Here is a 20,076-nt window from a genome sequence, read left to right on the forward strand (position 1 = left end):
CTTCAAGATCATCTAGGAAGTTTTACGCTTTTTCGCAATTACACATTTAACGACGAAGTTTGTTCGTCGTGACATTAAACGTAGAATTTAATAAAAATTCCCTTGCAGTTAATAAAATAAGTACTAGTAAGTTAAAGAAAGAGTTTCGGCTTTAATCTCCAATCCAGACGCTTGTGGTGCGCTGGGGCTGAGATTAAAAATCGTCGAGAATATTTTACGTTTTTATGTCTTCCAGTGCTCAAAATGATATGCAATTGTGGCCCCGGGCACGAAATTTTATTTATAATTCATTAATAATAACGCCCCTCACGATAAACAAAGGAAAATATGTATTAACGAGTGACTGGTTTCCGCGGTAGCGACTAGATAGCGCGATTCGTTCGGTTCGCGTCCGTCACCGTAGATGGCAGCACCGTAGGGGAATAATATTATTTCGTGTTTATAATACGATTTTATAACAAATACACATCCTAAATACACCAAACGTATTTATAATGTTTTACAATAATTGTTAAAACATTGTGCAAAAGATCCCGGGTGTAATTTGAATTACTTATTATGTGTAACTGTAAAACATCATTCTTCGTACAAAAACGTATTTGAAAATTCAACATTACTTTCAAATAACCGTACAGATTGAGCTGAAAATCTGTGGACGATCGTTAAATTACATAATATTATTAATTCAAACGACGAAAACATGATTGAAAAGTCAAATCGATGGTTGTTCCAATCGAGTTTAAGAGAGATATATACGGCGCAAGCGTACAATGCGCGTAACGGGACACATCGTAGTGGGACAATGTGCGTTATGGGACACTTTTTCGTGCGTGCAGCCGGCGTTCATCGATTTATTAGACGTTGTCACGTCAAAAATTTGCAATAAAAATGTACCTATAGTGTCCATACAAATGATACATAGATATATTGATAACACATACATTATTTAATTGAATACATACAAAGTTTTTATTTTAAGTTTTTAGGGTCTAAAGACAAAGAAACTAATCAACTAGGTAGTTTTTTTTCCTGATATCGCACAGTGGAAACGACTAAAACAGGTTGTTTCACTTTGAACTCCACCCTGGTATCTGGGTCGCCGGACAGCACACGTCACAGGCCGGGGCGACGGGTCATTCTCTTCCTGCACCGACGCTTCGAGTGACCTTTATGGTTTAACTTTATTGGAAAATTCAACCCTGTTTACTGTTCTGTACGCTTTGGTCTCTGAAATATGTTGTTTGCGTTCAGCACACACAGTACGGGAGCGGAACGAAACTCAATAACTCATCGTGTTTGAACCGACATCAGTTCGCATGTAAAACGTCGTGTACATACTGAAAATCATATTTCTCCATGAAATGTTCGTGGTTGGTTATAAATAATAAATAAATATTGGGATTTCATGTTTTACTCATAAGATTTTTCATAGCATTCAAAATTCAATGTTATTACCACCATATAGTACAAATGTAATTAACATCAAATGAAGAAATGCTTTCATTTAAATAAATGTCAAACATAACACATATATCGTAAATACTAAATTTTTATAGGGCCTAATATTGTAAATAAAATATGACAAACTTTTGTGGAAATCCGACTTAAATATCGTATTATTTTTCAATTAGTTCTATGACTTGGAAGCGCATAATAAGTATCTTGAAAACGTTAGTGAATACGATCCTTGGCGTATACGAAGCCACGTGTGAAGATAAAAACATAATTATATTATTATATATCGTAGCATCAAATTGACAGCGAGATCATTATAGACAGTAACAGCCTGTACAACGACACACACATAGAGATATTGGGAAAGTAATTAACCACGGCCTATAGTTAAAGAAAATTCTCAGTTTTTTCCTATAGCTATTAATGACATGTACATAGGTTCACACCTCTAATTGACATCGATACTCCCCCAGGCATATAATCCCGTTAGGGCATGATCCTGGTTAGGAGAAAGATGGGTCTTTTACATGCCAGACACTGTTGCCAGTGCCTAACATGGGTTCCTAGAACCGGGAAATAGATTCGCCATTTCCAATCGCGGCATGTTACTGGTGAGCGCACGGCTAGGTCGAGAAGTTGAGGAGACCCATCCCAACTTCGGCCCCACCGACCCGCCCCCAGCTCCGCCGTAAACCCCCAGACCACCTGCAGAGCTAGTAGCCCCCTCTGCGGGATCTGAGCAGCACCGACACGGAACCATACCTCTCACATCCCTGGGACCCCTCGGTCACCCAGTTGCTCGTGATCCAGCTGAGGCCTATCCCACCTCTACTAGCTCAGCAGGCTAGTAGCTCAACACTTCCACTCATCAGCAGGGCGGGGATCTCTCGGAGTGTTCTCCAAGCATAGCTATTAATGACAGCTATGGGGAACCTAAATCAGTATTTCATGGTTCACGATTTTAACACGGCTCCTTTTTAATACAAGTCCAGTTTATTTTCTTTTCGCCACTTCACTCTATGTCTGAAATAAGTAATGCAGCTATGCGAGAGTATTATTTTTTTTAGTTTGCAGCAGATAAAAATGAGATAGTGCAAACGCTCTATGTTTAGGGGCGAAGTGTGGAACAACTACAGCATGCCGAGGACTAAGCGCAGACTATGCTCCAACAAGTCTATATCGAATACCTTATTGGCTCATGGAACTGCCAAAAACCAACCTCTTGGCACAAGCTGTTGCCAGCCACATTTTAAATGTTATGAAATGCAATCTCAATTGGTATTACGGAGGTATAAGTACATGAAGTGGGTTTCCTTCTAAAGTTGAAGACTTTTTAGTTGGCAATTTGCTAGCAAAACAAACTGTACCTACTTATAAATACTAATATTAGAATTTTTTAATGGTTTCAAAATACCTCGCTAGGAAAAAAATCGTAAAAAAATTCCATCTTTAAGTGTGAATTGTTATACAAATTTTTCAACATCACCTCAGCAAGAAATTGGCGTTAACCTTAATTTTTGTCAAATAATGTTTTGGTGTGCTGATGGGAAAGCTAGTGGGGACGTTCTAATTATGACTTCTGTTATTTCCTTACTAATATTATAAATGCGAAAGTAACTCTGTCTGTTTGTCTGTCTGTCTGTCGCGCTTTCATGCCAAAACTACTGAACCGATTTAAATGAAATTTGGTACACAGATAGTCTAGAGCCTGAGAAAGGACAAAGGCTACTTTTTAATGCGAAAAAAGGGCTGTAAGGGGTTAAAAGGGGGGGATGAAAATTTGTATGGAAGTATCGTCAATTTTAGAGCTAGAAGCTTGAAACTTATTTTTTAGGCTGTTGATTCGATATTAATAAATATGACATTCAAAGTTTGTAAATGTTTTACCCTCAAGGGTGTATAATAACAATAGGGAATAGGGGATGAAAGTTTTTATGGAAATATGTAAGGTTTATGTGAATGTTTTATAAGTTTGCGACAGGAGACAAAATATTAGAGCTATTCTGATGTAACATTTACGGAGTCATCACAAAGTGTGAAAGTGAAGTTAACGCGAGTAAGAAACTTGCCAAGCACCGTGCTGTACACAATGAGCGCTGTGGGGGGCGGAGCGCGGCGTGGTACGGCGCGGTGTAGGTGGGGAAATATGCCTAAGTGTGCTTACCAGAACGAGCAGATACGTGAGGGCAGACGACTGTGCCACACGCATGCGAATACTGATTTTTCCGCTGAAAATTCATTATTATTCACTTCAAATTGATTACGATTCGATTTGCTTAGTACGCGATTTTTTGTTTATTTAATTAATGTTCTTCGTGAAATACAAATAACTTTAAGTTTTTGGGTTAGGTTATTAAATATTTTTTTTCTTTAGTTGGGTCATTGTTTTGTTTATTTCATTCGTCAAAAGTAGATTACTTTCGAATTTAGTCAGATGTTATTACGTCATTATTATTTGATGTACATTTGGATATTATCTAGGTACCTGAGAACTGTAACTCCTTTTGTTTATTTTGTAATAACGAACAATCTCAGTACAATTTTTTTATGATATTTTTGTTTGTTTTTGTGAATCATACATAAAATACCATTGTTGTCATTAATTTTGTAGTTGGTTTGTGTGTATATTTTCGTAATACGTAGTTTTCATAATCTTTTGCGTTCTTTATGTTCTTAAAAAAATTAAGTACGTTTATTTTGCTTTGATTATGTTCTTAAGTTAAGTGTAAAAAGTTATAGTATAGAGGTTTTGTTTATTTGGGTCGAAAAAAGTAGTTGAATACTTATTCATTTAGGTTCTTAAATATAATTTAGGTTCTTATAAAATTGAATAAATGTAAATAGGTTATTTTCGTAATAGGAAGTTTTGTTTTCTGTGTTTACGGTCAAAAGTAAAATAAAGTGTAAATAGTTATAGGTATATTAATAACAAGTCACATCATACCCTATAGAGTTTCTCAACTCTTTAGAATTATCAGGAGTGCCTTCCCATAAGTTGAGGCTGAAAGTTGATGTTTCAGTCCTATTAATGAGAAATATTGACGCGCCAAGGCTATGTAATGGAACACGGCTACAAATTACACATATGGGGCACAACATTATAAAAGCTACAATCATGACTGCAATGGCAAAATGAGAAAATGTTATGATACCCCGTATTCCAATAATTCCGACTGATTTGCCATTTCAATTAAAAAGAGTGCAGTTTCCCCTGAAAGCAGCATTTGCAATAACAATTACTAAAGCTCAAGGACAGACGCTTAAAGTTGCAGGAGTTCATTTAGAAAAAAAAATGTTTTTCCCATGGGCAACTCTATGTGGCATTCTCGCGTGTATCAAATCCGCTAAATCGTTATGTTTTGGCTAAATATGGGAAAACAAAAAACTTAGTTTATAAAAATGTACTTAAACTCATATTAATACTTTATACCTTATGTACTCATATAATTAAATAATTTAATAAGCTCCTTGCAGTGAAACACTGCAAATAGCTCATTAAAGTAATTAAATACGAATGTGTCTTATTTGTAAAATAATTAGCCTAAATAGTTTTTTAAAAAATGCTACCCATTGACACTATTCCACGCGGACGAAGTCGCGGGCACAGCTAGTTATTAATATGGTGGAGATTGCACTTAACAGTTCACCTTCATGATCTGTAATGCTCACTTTCAATGCACAATTATATTTATAATTTAAGTTTTAAATTGGCAGTTTATAATAATTCTTAGAACAAAAATATACCAAATTAAAAACACTTGCTTGAGTGTTTATTTATATGACTTAAGCTTATTTTGACGTAAGTTTTTCCAATAAAGCAAAGCTGGCTGCATGCGCAAGAGACATGAATCGGTTTGTATTATTCTAAGTCTGTGCCTAACATACGGCCTGTCCTATGAACGTGTTGAATGAACACGCGCCGATTGAAGGCTGGTCCACAATGCGCAGTCGGCATTCGAGCGGCTCTCAGTCGATGACGGTAGTACTTCGTGCCAGACGGATCCCTTGGCCATCTGTACAAGGACGGCAGTCTTGTGGTGTGTACAGGGCCGTATTAACGCGCAGGCTATCTAGGCTGTAGCCCGCACCACAAATGGCGGCCCGCACCACACGACACGAAAATAAAAATTATACTGCGATGTGGATCTTCTTACATTCATAAAATACGCGTCGACATAGTGTCCAGTTGTTTTGTGTGGATTAATTGCGCCGAACAGAAACTCTTCTGTGGAAAGCTGATATATGATTTGTGTCAGCATTTAGAAATTTTCGATTATTTTCATTGGTTTTGGTGTCACTTAATTCCTTAACCTCTAAATACTGTTTGGTTGAATTGTCTAGTTCAGCGGTTCCCAAACGGTGGGTCGCGACCCACTAGTGGGTCGCGACTCGATCCTAAAACTATCAGAAACCATCAGAAAAGATAAGAAAAATCGAAATAAATCTAACTGTGTGCAAAAAACATATCAATTGTTAAATAAATAACTGTTTTGCTACAAAGTGCTTACATATTGTCAACCATTAACAAAACATAACAAAAATTGTTTATCAATAATAAATCTATATTCTAAAAAAGCATATATATAAACTTATACACATATATATGCAAATCGGATGGTAAATTTTATATACATAAGGAAGGGATACGATACAAATAAGGTTTTTTAATCCACCATGGACCGATAGACCGTGGAGGTATTCCTATAAGGAAAGGTGGGTCGCCAGCTGAGAAAGTTTGGGAACTACTGACGTAGAGCATTTAACCGCCTTTCCATGGTTACGTCTACAACGTGTATTTTTGGACAAAAACGGGTGTTTTCAAATACATTTTTAGGTATGAAAAATTCAACACAGTGTGTAAAGTGGTATAGGTATATGCAGGGAGCCTTTACCTTTAACATTTCCATCATAAAATTGACGTCGTCCCAGGTGCTCCCGTGGCTCGCACAGGTCGTTATGCCACCTCGGTGCTTCACCGGTCGGCGTGTGTGGTCGGTGGTAGTGTCTCGAACGGGTGGAGGTCGATTGTCATGGAGAGCGGAGATCGACTCGAGCCCTAACGGGACCTGCCAGGACGCGCCAGTTGGCCTTCACCCCTCAGCGCGAGCAGTCGTGTGCGACTCGCGGAGTTCGGCGATCGGTGTTCGTGTGCGTACCGAGGACGTGACAAGTTAGTCGTGTGTGTGGTCCAACCACTCCTGCCTGCCACGTGGCGACGTCACGACCACCGAGAGACGGAGTCTCATGCTGTGAACTAGCCCACAGCAACCACCCCTGTTAAAGGTTAGTTGGCGCCCTCAGACACCACCCAACCACGCATCAACATCGGCAGGACAACAAAATGGTAGAGTCACCGCTTCAAGACTCATAGCGGTGCGTTACCAAAGCGATGACAGCACGCCAGCTCGGTGCCTGGGCGTAGGGGCGAAAAGGCGTGTGATGGGCGAGGCAGTGTCACCCCTAGCTACCCCGCGCTTTAAGAGCTCGTGCGATTTAGAAGGCGGCCACCTTAACTATAGGAACAATAGATAAATGGAACTTGGTCAAAACAGTGCAGTATTTTTTCTTCATCTCGTGAAATTTTCTTATTAAAGTAGGAAATTTAAAATGATGTACTTCAAAAGTAGCAATAAAGCAGCAAGTTTAACGACCTACACATTGCAACATTAAGTATGAGTTTCACCTGTGGACAAGGATTGAAATATTTTGCCATGCGCCTCCCATATTAAATGTCCTACTCAACCCTCGGCGGGTGTGAAATCCTGAAATATTCTCGCTAGTGGGGAACGTGGTGGAAGTTTCCGTGAGGCATTTGCTCTGCTTTGCCCCACCTCCTCATCATGCTCTGCTCTGCCCCACCCCCTCATCAATGTTCTGCTCTGCCCCACCCCCTCATCAATGCTCTGCTCTGCCCTACCCCCTCATCAATGCTCTGCTCTGCCCCACCCCCTCATCAATGCTCTGCTCTGCTCCACTCCCTTATCAATGCTCTGCTCTGCCCCACCCCCTCATCAATGCTCTGCTCTACCCCACCCCCTCATCAATGCTCTGCTCTGCCCCACCCCCTCATCAATGTTCTGCTCTGCCCCACCCCCTCATCAATGTTCTGCTCTGCCCCACCCCCTCATCAATGCTCTGCTCTGCCCCACCCCCTCATCAATGCTCTGCTCTGCCCCACCCCCTCATCAATGCTCTGCTCTGCCCCACCCCCTCATCAATTCTCTGCTCTTCTCTACCCCCTCATCAATGCTCTGCTCTGCCCCACCCCCTCATCAATGTTCTGCTCTGCCCCACCCCCTCATCAATGCTCTGCTCTTCCCTACCCCCTCATCAATGCTCTGCTCTGCCCCACCCCCTCATCAATGTTCTGCTCTTCCCCACCCCCTCATCAATGCTCTGCTCTGCCCCACCCCCTCATCAATGTTCTGCTCTGCCCCACCCCCTCATCAATGTTCTGCTCTGCCCCACCCCCTCATCAATGCTCTGCTCTGCCCCACCCCCTCATCAATGCTCTGCTCTGCCCCACCCCCTCATCAATGCTCTGCTCTGCCCCACCCCCTCATCAATGCTCTGCTCTTCCCTACCCCCTCATCAATGCTCTGCTCTGCCCCACCCCCTCATCAATGTTCTGCTCTGCCCCACCCCCTCATCAATGCTCTGCTCTGCCCCACCCCCTCATCAATGCTCTGCTCTTCCCTACCCCCTCATCAATGCTCTGCTCTGCCCCACCCCCTCATCAATGCTCTGCTCTGCCCCACCCCCTCATCAATGTTCTGCTCTGCCCCACCCCCTCATCAATGCTCTGCTCTGCCCCACCCCCTCATCAATGCTCTGCTCTGCCCCACCCCCTCATCAATGCTCTGCTCTGCCCTACCCCCTCATCAATGCTCTGCTCTGCCCCACCCCCTCATCAATGCTCTGCTCTGCCCTACCCCCTCATCAATGCTCTGCTCTGCCCCACCCCCTCATCAATGCTCTGCTCTGCCCCACCCCCTCATCAATGTTCTGCTCTGCCCCACCCCCTCATCAATGCTCTGCTCTGCCCCACCCCCTCATCAATGCTCTGCTCTGCCCCACCCCCTCATCAATGCTCTGCTCTGCCCCACCCCCTCATCAATGCTCTGCTCTTCCCTACCCCCTCATCAATGCTCTGCTCTGCCCCACCCCCTCATCAATGTTCTGCTCTGCCCCACCCCCTCATCAATGCTCTGCTCTGCCCCACCCCCTCATCAATGCTCTGCTCTTCCCTACCCCCTCATCAATGCTCTGCTCTGCCCCACCCCCTCATCAATGCTCTGCTCTGCCCCACCCCCTCATCAATGCTCTGCTCTGCCCCACCCCCTCATCAATGCTCTGCTCTTCCCTACCCCCTCATCAATGCTCTGCTCTGCCCCACCCCCTCATCAATGCTCTGCTCTGCCCCACCCCCTCATCAATGCTCTGCTCTGCCCCACCCCCTCATCAATGTTCTGCTCTGTCCCATTCCCTCATCAATGCTCTGCTCTGCTCAACTCCCTTATCAATGCTCTGCTCTGCCCTACCCCCTCATCAATGCTCTGCTCTGCCCCACCCCCTCATCAATGCTCTGCTCTTCCCTACCCCCTCATCAACGCTCAGCTCTGCTCTGCCCTACCCCCTCATCAATGCTCTGCTCTGCCCCACCCCCTCATCAATGCTCTGCTCTGCCCCACCCCCTCACAATGCTCTGCTCTGCCCCACCCCCTCATCAATGCTCTGCTCTACCCTACCCCCTCATCAATGCTCTGCTCTGCCCTACCCCCTCATCAATGCTCTGCTCTGCCCTACCCCCTCATCAATGCTCTGCTCTGCCCCACCCCCTCATCAATGCTCTGCTCTACCCCACCCCCTCATCAATGCTCTGCTCTGCCCTACCCCCTCATCAATGCTCTGCTCTGCCCTACCCCCCTCATCAATGCTCTGCTCTGTCCCACCCCCTCATCAATGCTCTGCTCTGTCCCACCCCCTCATCAATGCTCTGCTCTGCCCTACCCCCTCATCAATGCTCTGCTCTGCCCTACCCCCTCATCAATGCTCTGCTCTACCTTACCCCCTCATCAATGCTCTGCTCTGCCCTACCCCCTCATCAATGCTCTGCTCTGTCCCACCCCCTCATCAATGCTCTGCTCTGCCCTACCCCCTCATCAATGCTCTGCTCTACCCTACCCCCTCATCAATGCTCTGCTCTGCCCTACCCCCTCATCAATGCTCTGCTTTGCCCCACCCCCTCATCAATGCTCTGCTCTGTCCCACCCCCTCATCAATGCTCTGCTCTGCCCTACCCCCTCATCAATGCTCTGCTCTGCCCTACCCCCTCATCAATGCTCTGCTCTGCCCTACCCCCTCATCAATGCTCTGCTCTACCCTACCCCCTCATCAATGCTCTGCTCTGCCCTACCCCCTCATCAATGCTCTGCTCTGTCCCACCCCCTCATCAATGCTCTGCTCTGCCCCACCCCCTCATCAATGCTCTGCTCTACCCCACCCGCTCATCAATGCTCTGCTCTGCCCTACCCCCTCATCAATGCTCTGCTCTGCCCTACCCCCTCATCAATGCTCTGCTCTGTCCCACCCCCTCATCAATGCTCTGCTCTGTCCCACCCCCTCATCAATGCTCTGCTCTGCCCTACCCCCTAATCAATGCTCTGCTCTGCCCTACCCCCTCATCAATGCTCTGCTCTACCCTACCCCCTCATCAATGCTCTGCTCTGCCCTACCCCCTCATCAATGCTCTGCTCTGTCCCACCCCCTCATCAATGCTCTGCTCGGCCCTACCCCCTCATCAAAGCTCTGGTCTTCCCTACCCCCTCATCAATGCTCTGCTCTGCCCCACCCCCTCATCAATGCTCTGCTCTGTCCCACCCCCTCATCAATGCTCTGCTCTGCCCTACCCCCTCATCAATGCTCTGCTCTGTCCCACCCCCTCATCAATGCTCTGCTCTGCCCCACCCCCTCATCAATGCTCTGCTCTGTCCCACCCCCTCATCAATGCTCTGCTCTGCCCCACCCCCTCATCAATGCTCTGCTCTACCCTACCCCCTCATCAATGCTCTGCTCTGCCCTACCCCCTCATCAATGCTCTGCTCTGCCCTACCCCCTCATCAATGCTCTGCTCTGTCCCACCCCCTCATCAATGCTCTGCTCTGTCCCACCCCCTCACCAATTCTCTGTTCTGCCCCACTGATGCCCCCTACCATTCGTCTCGCATGACTTCGATACTCAGGTGACGTTAAGCCCATTTTATATTTACTTCCTCGATCCCAGGCACACGATCGGGAACTGTGTGTACTGCAACTGAGCAGGCGTGTAATGCATCAGGCACCACGCTTCCTGGTGCATTTTACCGCCATCTTGAAATCCATGGTTTTTATTCTAGAAAATTGGAAAAGATTTTAAAATTAATAACACATTTATTTAATTAAAATTTGATATTAAAATTTATAATAAAGGTATTGGGTTTGAACCCGGCGAGGTCATTCGATTAAAAATGGCGACGGATCCTTTCTCCACGGAAGACACCGGCAAACTAACCTCCCACGATTATGCCAAGGCAGATATTACGTCATCCAGTATGACGTAGTCGTGGAGATAAAAAAATAACCTAATATAACAAGATGTTCATTTTATTTATTTATTTTTAATTTAGTTCATTCATGTCCATGTACGAATACACGTAATTAGAGGATTTGTTTCTAAAATCTCACACACCCACATACATTAACAATGCTGTATTGATGTCTCTCCATTCTGTAGGGCCGCGACGTCTTGGTGCGTCGTTTTGCGGGGTAGTGGGGAAGAGTAAATAAGAGGGGAAGAGCTGCACGCGCACATCAGCCGCTATGCGGTTCATAGCAAAAACATCAGGCGCCACGCTCTGTCTGAATTGAACAATGGAGCTCGACGCAGGACATTCAAGATACAATAAAGCAGCGGTTCCCAAACAGTGGGTCGCGACCCACTAGTGGGTCGCGGAAGTTTACACGTGGGTCGCGACTCGATCCTAAAACTATCAGAAACCATCAGAAAAGATAAGAAAAATCGAAATAAATCGAATAATGTGCGAAAAACATATCAATTGTTAAATAAATAACTGTTTTGCTACAAAGTGCTTACATCTTGTCAACCATTTACAAATCATAACAAAAATTGTTTATCAATAATCAATCGGTATACTAAAATAAGAATATATATATATGCTTATACACAAATATATATATATATATTTGCAAATACGATGGTAAATTTTATATACATAAGGAAGGGATACGATACAAATAAGGTTTTTTTATCCACCATGGACCGATAGACCGTGGAGGTATTCCTATAAGGAAAGGTGGGTCGCCAGCTGAAAAAGTTTGGGAATTACTGCAATAAAGTAATACATGGTGGGGAAAGGGGAATTATAAGTAGTGTAATCCAGTGTTGTGATGAAGAAGCTGCCACCAAATTTTTGCTAGTACATCTTGCAAAAGCAACCGAAAGAGCTGCGCGATATGCCGGTCATTACTCTTGTTTCGGTTTGCTAAACCTCACCAAGGTAATTTACGACGGAAGACTCCGGGATCTTAGGTTGAATGGCATTGCTTTGTTGTATTGAATAAATAACGAGTAGAGAGAAAATATGCCGACTGGGAAAACTACCGAACAAAAGTTGATAACCTGTTAAGAATTTATATAGATAAGGAATTAAATAAAGAAAGTTTAGGTAATTGCAACATAAAATACACACTGATATCGGGTCAGCCATAACAAAACATATTTATTTAAAACACAATAAAGAGTATTAATTGAGTATTCGTACATTCAAAACAAAACGGGGCCCCGACATTTTTTACTTAGTTACATCTTCACAATATGATTAATTAGTTACATTTTTCAAAATGATTATTACTTAGTTACATTTTCAAAATAATTAACGTAAATTTAAGATACAGAAAGAATTAAAATATTACTCAGGAATTAAATGTAGATTACGATGCCAAAGGGGTAGTTTGATGAAATAGTCGATGAAATTGCAAGATACGCGTGGCCGAAACAGGTTAACTACCCATGCTGCATGCTTAGGATTTAGTCGTCGAAAACTTTCCTGGGATATTTGTTGGCGGCTCCCATCGCCGTAGAACCACGGGACAAGCCCTGGGGTGCCCAGATGTTATGGGCGAAGCTTATGGATCACACCTCAGGCATGGGGCAGCGAGAGGTCGCCAACTCCCGGACCGCTAAACAAGTTTTTTAACAACAAAAAATTAAACTATCCCATAAATAATTATAAAACAATGATTCCCCGGGCAAGGGCGGTAAAACTCACCTAATGCGGTAGTAAATACACCACTTTCGACATGGATGTCGATAGATACGTGACGAGCACAAAAATTTTGATGTCTACATTATGGCTGACAAAAACAGAAAGGAAAGTGCTACCTTTTCCTTTCCAATATGAAGATGACCATAGATATGACAATACATAGAGATGAGAAACTTAAAAAGTTACACTTTCCTGCACTTAAGTGCAATAACTCAATAATTAATCTTAACCACAATATTAATATAAACAAAAGGAAAAAGGAATTTATGATGTTTAAAGTCTTTTAAAGTCTTTTAAAGTCCATATGTTTTTCTTTTAAATCCACAAATCTTAACAAAGACATAAATATCTTTTAACAAAAAAAAAGATTTTTATACAAAAACAATTATTTCTTACAAATTGATACTTAAAATAATTATTATTTCATTATTCTTCAAATAATCAAAAGTTAAAAACAATGAGTTATTAAAAAAATATAAAAAAAGTAGCCTCCCAGTTTGCATTTAATTAAACAACATATAAGCAATAATGGGCGCATGCCCACACAACAAGTGCACAACGGCACACACTCCCCCCCTCAAAGCACACCACTCTCTTAAAAAAAATCTTCTTTTTATATGGCAATCTATAAAACTTAAATGCACGAGAATGCAAAACATCAATATACGAGAGATATCAAAGATCAAAATATTAATTAATAAATATGTGTGTAGATGAAGAACAGAACAGGACAGGATGGTGATATGACTAGGTTGTTAATAACCTGAATAATAGACATATTAAGAAATATTAGCAATGTTTGAAAACATTAAGTCGCTAATGTTACAATTAACCTTTGGGAGTTGTATGGTAGGTAAAGATAAGTTTGACTTACCCAACCAAACATGTTAAAGGAAGAACCAATGAAAACACTAGGAGTGACGAACAATTGGTAATGACGGAGTTAGTGGTGGAAACGAATGACCACGAATATGTTTTTGTCAACCAGATTATGGTAGACCTTGATTGTGTGTGTAAATTTGAAGGTTTTTTTTTTTTTTTTTTTTTTTCAGATTGTTTTGAGCCAAGATTTTGAACTGGATGCTAGAAGACCGGGAAAATGTTTTGGTGCAGTTCATAGATTATGGTACACCTTGATTGTGTTTTGCGAAAAGTATGAGTAAAATACTCTTCCTATAAAGGATTTTTGGAGAATCACAGGATCAACTTCCTGCTATACTCAAGAAAACAGAGATGAAACAACAGACAATGCACCATGAGGAATATACACCTCTACATCAAAATGGGGACTACTCACCCCTTCACATTAAAATACTTAAATACTCACACAAATGAGTTAAACAACAAATCTCTGTCTCGAAATCGACATAAATTAGCTAAACGTAGGATTATCCCATACCTACGAGAGAAAAATCTCAAAGCTAGAGAAGAACGAAGACGACGACGAAGATCAAAATACGAAAAGGACGAAGAAAATGAATGAGTAATCGAAGAAACAAGCAGGACAGATGGGTGGTACAAATACTCAGGACCGCCAGTACATACTACAACAAAAGAGGACCATACCTCATATAAAAAAAAAATGCCCGTCGGCTTATTCAGAATAGTGGGGACTCCTTACCCCTCCTTATTCAGCTAAATGGGGGGTCTTCTACCTCCTCCATATTAACAAAATTGGGGATTCTCTACCCCTTCTTATTATAAAAAAAAAACTTGGGGATTCTTTACCCCTAATTAAATCCTGGTCACTAAAATCCTGATCATACTATACCGCTCTGAACACTGCAGTTAATACAACACATCATGCTAAAATTTAAAAAAGTTTCAAAATAGAAGAATACCTAATGAAAGTTTAACAAAACTTACATTGACAATACCGATCAAATATAAAAGAAATTTGAGCCACCAAAAAAAAGAAAACAAAATCTTAAAATGCTTATTCAAAACGACAACACAAAAATTGAAAATTAAAAAAATTAAGAAAATGGCCGTCCAAAGATGAATGACTAAGTCCCATACCTTAGACACTCAAGAGATAATTTAGCACCTGCAAAAGCAAGATTGACCACTAACACAAAATATAACATGAATAAAGTTGATTCAGCAAAGGTGAAGTGAATAAAAAAAGAACTGCTTGCAATGTATTAAAAGGAAAAATTTTTGAGAAGAAATCAAAGTTGAAACCATACCTTACAATGAAGAATGTGCCACTATAAGACAATCCCACCAAGCAGAGCTTCACTACACGAAATTCACCAGAGATGGCTGAAACGGTGAGTCGCAGCAACACCGAGCCGAAGCCGCAACCACCCTAGCAAACTCCATGCAGCAGACACCCCACAGGAGAGATGCCCTACAGCAACAACCTAGTACACAAAATTAAACAGGAAAAGTACCTAAGTTCAAAAAAGTTAAACACAAATTTGAAAAATGATTAAATTTGATGACACTACACGGTGTAATGTGTGCAACACATGTGAAATGGCTGTATCGTGTGGAAAGCTGTGTAAACACACAACGCACCACATCCCCACATGAACTAACACACACATAACCTACAAAACAGAAATTTCAAAAAAAAGTATATGTCTTGGATGAAAATACAAGAAACAAAACGGATATATTAAAATGTTATTTTAAAAGATGACCCTAGCAAGACAAACAAAATAGAAAAGCAATGAATCAAAGCTAGCACTCAAAAAAAAAATATTAATTATTATTTAAAAACAAATAAACTCACAAAACATATTAATCTAAATTTAAACTATTATTAAAAATGAGTGATTGGATCTTCCATGGCAGATATATGGTTTGATAAAAAAAAGACTGAGGCCTGCAAAAAAAAAAATGAAAAGTGCTGGTGAAGCCTAAACACTTCTCAACAGGACTTGGCACTGGCTCACTGGCTCTGGCTCAGAGGACCTGCCTAAAATAAAAAGTTGACCAAAGTCGACAACACAATTAAAACACAACCCAAATATCGTCTGGAAGTCACTTACTCCCAGAATAGAAAATTACATACATACATTGTATGAAAACTATAAAACTTTATAATAGTGCTTAAAGAAAAGATTCAAAAGAGAAAACGACAAAATTCTAACAAGAAAACCACTGACCTTTTACTGCATCTCACTGAAACAAAATAATTAAAACAAAACAAAGCAAAATAGTGAAATTTAAATAAAAAAAATTAATAGGCTCAAGAGAAAAAATTTAAATGATGATCCAACACAATTTAAGACAAAAAGAATATATTACCCAAATACTTGATTCAAAAATAAATATACTGCAAATTAGATACTTATAAAACAATACCATAACCTCAATTATTAAACTGTGCAATGAAAAGCACTAGAACACACATTAAATGAACATAATAGGGAAACGGCAAAATGTATCTGAAAAGAAATCAATATCTAAAATACATACCCAAGATGACCTATAACAAAACATGGGCAGAAGAAACAACATAAGAGATTATTAAAACAACCTGCTATAAAAAGAACTTATTAAATGATGACAACAAGACAAGAAAATATACCTATCATGGTTAAATTATGAAAAACGTGCCCCAAATGGTGATACACGAAAAGTAAACAAACATCACATCAATTAAATATTACTGAAGAAACCACAGACTTTTCAACATATGGCAATCTGCAAAAAAAATCAGAATCATGGAAATATTATGAAAACGAGAAATAATATGCAAACAATTCTCTCACGAACAAAATCTGCAATCTTATAAAATTGAAATATCATTTAGAATTATATTAATAAAGAATATGCAAATTATGTAATTAAAACCACGACAATTTTATAGGTTAAAAGGAATATAAATTTTAAAACTCTCAAACAACTTGCGACAAATTAAACGACAATTACCAAACATAACCTCAATCTTACATGATTAACTAAAACAAAAAAATATCAGTGTTGAAATTAATCTAGTTGTTACACCAAACCCTAAATTATGTGAAATGGACATAAAAAACTGATGAAAATAAAACATGAAGATGATAACAAAATAACTTGTACGAAAATACATACCCCAAATACCAACTAATAACCACATGATTACTTGAACATAAAAATTCAAACTAAGAAAACCCTATAACCAAACTTGTTCCCCAGAAATAATATTAAAAAAAATTAAATGTTGCAACAACTTAAAAACTAGTACCATGGTTTTTTATTTATTTATGACTCGAGTTACGAGGGATTCAAAGACTAGGACACGTGGGTCATGAGTCCACGATCAACTGAGTCAAGGACCCTAAAGACACTAATTCGCTAACAGTGGACCCGAATGGTGGACCTTCAACTGAAAGCAGGAATAAGTGTTAAAAAAAAATAACAAAACAACGCCAACAGTAGGACACAAAGTTAGGCGGCCGTTCCTAAACAATGCACACTTAAACTGAAGACCACAAATTATACTTAAAAGGAATACTTAATAACCTACCCAAAATAACCTGTAAACTACATGATAAAGGCAACACACTGGTGTAAACAGGACCAACAACCACACTGATTCAAATATAGCCAGAAACTGTAAATAGATAATTTGTTTATATTAAGAAAGATGCATACTTTAAAACAAAGTTTAGATCTCTTGCAGATTAAATGTCACTGAAGACAAAACACCTTAGAAACTGAAAATTAGAACTTCAAGATTAAAACCAACGAGAGAAAAAAAAGAAATCAAAGAAATCTCTTGGACAATTCTAACTTCATAATGTACCTTATAAGGAAAACACTTTAAAGTAAAAATAAATAGATTGCCATAAAAAAGATTATCAAACAATAATTACCATAAATTAAATAGTTAAAACAGCACTTCAAGATGATAGCTTGGAACTTATTTCAAAGTTAAAACTATGAAAACTTAAAATTCGTTAATTTACTCAAAAAAAAAATATTTAAACTTAAACAAAAAAAACACAACAAAACAAAATACCAAGACAACCACGCTCTGCTACCATCTTTATGCCGGTCATTACTCTTGTTTCGGTTTGCTAAACCTCACCAAGGTAATTTACGACGGAAGACTCCGGGATCTTAGGTTGAATGGCATTGCTTTGTTGTATTGAATAAATAACGAGTAGAGAGAAAATATGCCGACTGGGAAAACTACCGAACAAAAGTTGATAACCTGTTAAGAATTTATATAGATAAGGAATTAAATAAAGAAAGTTTAGGTAATTGCAACATAAAATACACACTGATATCGGGTCAGCCATAACAAAACATATTTATTTAAAACACAATAAAGAGTATTAATTGAGTATTCGTACATTCAAAACAAAACGGGGCCCCGACATTTTTTACTTAGTTACATCTTCACAATATGATTAATTAGTTACATTTTTCAAAATAATTATTACTTAGTTACATTTTCAAAATAATTAACGTAAATTTAAGATACAGAAAGAATTAAAATATTACTCAGGAATTAAATGTAGATTACGATGCCAAAGGGGTAGTTTGATGAAATAGTCGATGAAATTGCAAGATACGCGTGGCCGAAACAGGTTAACTACCCATGCTGCATGCTTAGGATTTAGTCGTCGAAAACTTTCCTGGGATATTTGTTGGCGGCTCCCATCGCCGTAGAACCACGGGACAAGCCCTGGGGTGCCCAGATGTTATGGGCGAAGCTTATGGATCACACCTCAGGCATGGGGCAGCGAGAGGTCGCCAACTCCCGGACCGCTAAACAAGTTTTTTAACAACAAAAAATTAAACTATCCCATAAATAATTATAAAACAATGATTCCCCGGGCAAGGGCGGTAAAACTCACCTAATGCGGTAGTAAATACACCACTTTCGACATGGATGTCGATAGATACGTGACGAGCACAAAAATTTTGATGTCTACATTATGGCTGACAAAAACAGAAAGGAAAGTGCTACCTTTTCCTTTCCAATATGAAGATGACCATAGATATGACAATACATAGAGATGAGAAACTTAAAAAGTTACACTTTCCTGCACTTAAGTGCAATAACTCAATAATTAATCTTAACCACAATATTAATATAAACAAAAGGAAAAAGGAATTTATGATGTTTAAAGTCTTTTAAAGTCTTTTAAAGTCCATATGTTTTTCTTTTAAATCCACAAATCTTAACAAAGACATAAATATCTTTTAACAAAAAAAAAGATTTTTATACAAAAACAATTATTTCTTACAAATTGATACTTAAAATAATTATTATTTCATTATTCTTCAAATAATCAAAAGTTAAAAACAATGAGTTATTAAAAAAAATATAAAAAAAAGTAGCCTCCCAGTTTGCATTTAATTAAACAACATATAAGCAATAATGGGCGCATGCCCACACAACAAGTGCACAACGGCACAGCGATGCACAGGTATAAGCCAAAGATCAGTTTCGCGCATCCGAAAACACAACAGAGAGACGCCAAATAAAAAACAAACAACACCAGGCAAAAAAAGTATTTATAACTTTAAATAATAATACATACATTATAGGTTTTCCAACGCATTCCCCATGATTTCACCCGCGGTTTGTTTGTTTTGCACTTGGCAATCTTCCAGACTTTCTGCACAGCTTGTTAGAATATTTGTTAGCTACAAGTGTAGCCGATATTGCTACACATTATATTACATATTATATTACATTATATTACATTACCTACATTATACATACATATACAATATATGTATTGCATTATATATTTTATGATATATATGATTTTAGGATATATATTAATGTATATTATATTAAATATATTGTTTATTTACAATTTATATGTATATATTAACATATATATCACTTCTTTATTTGACCGTGAAACAGCCTCTCATGTTTAATTATTCATTTCAGGCCAAAAAACTGGGTAATGTTTGTTGGCAGTAGATAACTTTGATAGAGTGCTGTTATGGAAAAAATACCAACCCGAGTGCATAAAAGTGGTAAGGTTCTTGACGTGCGTAAAAGTGTCATGTCGATCGTTTTCACGTTCCAGCCAAACCAAATGGAAAAGAAAGCATCAGCGAGGGAGTTACCTGCAAGTATTAATTAATTGTGTTTCCTACAGCAACCCACAATTACATATTTAGTTCTTAACTTTAAAGTAAGTAGTATATATTGGCCGGTCCTGAAACAGGCCTCAGGCGGTGGAGCCGAGAGCCGGTGTCCGCCATCTTGGATTTGTGACGTCACGGCGGCAAAAATTCCTCAAAATTCCTCAAAAATGACTCAAAATGACTCAAAATTTCCCGTTTTAAGAAAAAAATTTCCCGTTTTCGAGGGAAAAATTCCCGTT

General features: G+C 39.6%; 1 long non-coding RNA gene across 1 annotated transcript; it reads right to left on the reverse strand.

The window, feature by feature from the left end:
* Positions 1 to 11,983: 11,983 nt before the first annotated feature.
* Positions 11,984 to 19,142, reverse strand: LOC134533252 (uncharacterized). The gene is made up of 3 exons (XR_010075278.1): positions 18,583 to 19,142; positions 12,782 to 18,493; positions 11,984 to 12,692 (listed from the first exon to the last, which is right to left on the reverse strand). It is a non-coding gene; the product is annotated as an uncharacterized LOC134533252 (long non-coding RNA).
* Between the last annotated feature and the right edge of the window lie 934 nt (positions 19,143 to 20,076).

This window comes from Bacillus rossius, chromosome 6 (assembly GCF_032445375.1).
Source record: "Bacillus rossius redtenbacheri isolate Brsri chromosome 6, Brsri_v3, whole genome shotgun sequence".
Classification (NCBI taxonomy): Eukaryota; Metazoa; Arthropoda; class Insecta; order Phasmatodea; family Bacillidae; genus Bacillus; species Bacillus rossius.